The sequence below is a fragment of the Sus scrofa genome, chromosome 14 (assembly GCF_054392235.1).
Source record: "Sus scrofa isolate SSC_HxYL_T2T_F1_AM1 chromosome 14, Sscrofa_HxYL_maternal_Yorkshire_Landrace_v2.0, whole genome shotgun sequence".
Taxonomy (NCBI): domain Eukaryota; kingdom Metazoa; phylum Chordata; class Mammalia; order Artiodactyla; family Suidae; genus Sus; species Sus scrofa.
In genome coordinates this window covers 59,696,205-59,699,949 of record NC_139396.1, presented here as the reverse complement: position 1 = coordinate 59,699,949, position 3,745 = coordinate 59,696,205, and positions in this window count along the sequence as shown.

Sequence of the window (3,745 nt, the reverse complement as noted above, 5' to 3'; positions counted from 1 at the left end):
ACGGGGGCCCAGAGACCCTTGTCATCTGTCTCCTCCCTCCTGGGATGCTCAGTGGGGGAAATGGGGAGCCTGTGAGGAGGTTCTGGGGGGCAGGAGATCTTGGGTACTGATCCAGGGCTGTGGAGAGGGCACTGAGGCTGGGCCACCAGGGTTGTGTATCTGCCTGAGACACACCTAGCTTCCCCATCCCAGCTGGGGCCCCATGCCTTTGGTTCCCCATGGGGTCTCTCATCCAAAGCTCCCTCTGGCCCCTCATCAGGTGGACTGTAACCACCTTACCTGCAGAGGCTTCACCTCCATCGAATCCAGCCTTCAGCCAACGTGACATGGGGTTGAAATCCAGCCTTTAGCTGGCAGAGGAGGGGTTCTTACCTCCTGAGAGCTGGCCCCAGGCATGGTAGGGACATGGGGAGGAAGACCAGAATCAGGCCACTGCTGCTTGCCCCTCCCCAGCCTGGGCAAGGGCCTCATGCAAGGTGGGTACATGCTCCAGGACTCACAGAAAGTATCTGACCCTCATGGCAGGGACACGATGGCTCAGGCTGGCTTTCTATCTCAAGTCACCTGGGTATTCATGTACTTGGAGGCATGCGTGCATGTCTGTGGAGGGTGCATGCACTCGTGTATTTATGAGGGAACACTTGCAATTCATTGAAGGCTATTTTATTTCCCTCAAAGTGTGTAGTGCTCCACAATCCTGCACTTGGGACTTACAACCCAGTCACTAGCTGGGCATCAAACTTAGAGGTATATAATGAAGCCGGTTAGGGGTACTCATTAGGGAGTGGTGGGGATTGGAGCCATATTCTACCTAAAAGAGGTGGCCACTGTTCAAGTTCATCCAACTGCAGACCCAGTGTAACAGATTCCCTAACCCCCCCCCCCTTTTTAACTGCTGCCTCAAATTCAAAGCTATTTAGGAAACGCTACGTAGTCAGTTTGCCTGCATATTTCTGTAAAGGCTCTGACAACTCCTGCAGAAAAGGAGAGAAGGAGCGTGTGACCCCAACCTGAGCCAATCTAAGCCCTGTATTTTGCCTGGCTATGGCGATTGGTTCAAAGGCGGGCCCAGCAGCCAAACTGTCCAATCAGAGCAGCTCTGAGGATATGAGCTGGGAATTGTTTGGCAAAGGCCGGAGGCAAGTTTGTTTGCTACAAATAGGGGGCAGGTGCTCTGGTACTAGTGGGTGGGGCCTGGCAATGCTGCCCAACACCCTCCAATGCACAGGACAGCCTCCACCCCAAGGAGTAACTGGGCCTCAAAAAGTCAGTAGGGCGGAGGTTGGGAACCCCAGTTTTAGGCAAGTCTCATCTCTTCTGGGCCTTTTATTGGGGGAGCAGGTGTCTCTGGATTCTTTCTGCTTGTGTATTCCTGGGGGGTGGCATGTTGTTTTAATTGCTATGGCTTTATCAAGCAACTACTCAGTGTCTGGGCGAACTCCTTATGTCTTACACATAAGGAAATGGAAGCTCACAGAGAGGTTTCTTTAGCTCCATTAAAATGGTAGAGCTCAGGTCCCCCCATCCCTCAGGCATGGATTCTAATTACAGCCAGAATAGCTCCGCGATGGAGGAAAGAAGGCCGTGGACCACTCAGCCCGCCCCCTGCAGGACCTGGTTTGCTGAGCAGTGATGATGGACAGGTGGTGAACCCAATGAGGTAGCACATCTCGCTAAGTCCCTAAACAAACCACTGGGCTGCTTTTTTTTTTTTTTTTTGGCCCCTTATGAGACATGCAGAAGTTCCAGGACCAGGGATCCAATCCACACCCCAGCAGAGACCTGAACCACAGCAGAGACAATGCTGGATCCTTAACCCACTGCACTACCAGGGAAGTCCTGGACTGCTTTGAAGAAGCAACTTCTGGAAAACTTAAATGATCCTGCCAACACCCTACCAGGATAGTGGCTGAGCATTTACTGAAGCTCTTTGCATAAAGTCGGGGTTATTGATCCCATTCTGTAGTGGAAGAACAGGTTCAGAGAACACCAGGAGGCTCCAGTCCCACAGCCGGTTTTTCTATTTAAGTGCCTTCATCTGTTGATTAGTTGAGATAGATGGTCAAAGAAGTCCTCTTTGAAAAGGTGACATTTGAATTAAGGACTGAAAGAAATGAAGGAGCATGTGAGACCTATGGGGGAAGGGCAGAAAGAACAGCATGTGCAAAGGTCCTGAGGTGGGAAGCTATGAGGAGGCCAGTGGGACTGAGAAAAGGTAGGTGATGGTGGAAGATGGACAGAGAGCTAAGGAGTGTCATAGATGGAGGGAAGGGCCACCAGATCATGGAGAGCCTTGCAGGCTGTGGTCCCGACTCCGGTTTTCCCTTTAAGCCTGAGGGAGAGAGCGGAGCATGAGACTACATCCTTCCTCCCGCCTCCCTCCGCTCTGTCCCCAGCCTTGATCTTCATCTCGTATCCTGAGAAACCTTTGCCTCTGCAGTGGACACGATTGCTGCCCACTGACTCGCATCTGGGTCAGGTGGGTGCAGCTGATCAGTGAGAGTGATGGCTGCTGACAGCCCAGGGCTGTCCTCTTTCTCCAGAGAAGAGCCAATGGGGGCCGCTGTGTCCAGAGGTGCATGGGATGATGAGAAAAGGCAGGCTCTCATGCCACCTCAAGGTGGGAACAGCTCTGGATCCCCTCCACAGAGCAGGGCTCCCTGTGGGATCCGGCTGAGACCTGACTTCCACGTGAGTCCTCCCCTCCTTCTGTCCCCTCCCACTCCCTTCTGAGTCCTCCCTTGATAAACCGAACGCCAGGAACCCCTATCTCAGGCTCTGCTTGTGGAAAACCCAACTAATCTGACCCCCTCACACACCCCCGTCTCGTCTCCGTCCCCTTGGCTTCTCCCTTCCCCAGTGTTTGTGCTTTTTTAAACTCCACCAAAAATGTCAGGGGCAGGTTTCTTGCCTGGCTTCCAAACTCCCTGATAAATTCCACTGGCTGGGCAACCCCAGGAGAGGTTTTCTGGAGCAAGGAACCCCATAAATCACCCCGCTGCCACTCCGGTGTGGGCAATATCTTATGTAAAAAGGTGTTTCCTGGGAGCGCCACAGGCAGGAGAATCCTATTACAAGCCGCCCCATTAATTATAAGGAGTCAAGTCGACCCTTTGCTGCGATTTTTTATCTTAAGTCCGAAAACTGATTACCTTCACCAATCCTTCCTGCCCCCCTCCAAAAAAAAAAAAAAAAAAAAAAAAACCCTAAAGAATTAAATAAATGTTTGAAGAAGGAGTACCATAGTTCCTCCTTTTGGGGAGAACCAGCGGAATGGGGGTGGGTGGGGGACGGAGAGCAGGGAGAGAGGAAAGGTGGGAAAGTGTCTTTTTTCTTCCTTTTAAAAAAAAGTTTTTGAGCCCTTAGCCTGTGTATTCAGTTTATGTGACTCCTCCACCCTAGGAGGTAGGTGCTATAATTAGTCCCAGGTTACAGATGAGGGAAACTGAGGCTAGTAGTTCCATGACCTGGCCCTGTCTTCTGAGGGGTGAGGTGGGCAGAGGATGGGCCAGGCTGGGGTATTTGAAGACCTGGGTTTCAAAGCCCACTTCATTCTTTCCTTCCTCTCTCCCTCCTTCTCTCTTTTTCTTTCTTTCTTTCTTTCTTTCTTTCTTTCTTTCTTTCTTTCTTTCTTTCTTTCTTTCTTTCTTTCTTTCTTTCTTTCTTTCCTTCTTCCTTCCTTCCTTCCTTCCTACCTTCCTTCCTTCCTTCCTCTGCATCTGCAGCATGTAGAAGTTCCTGGGCC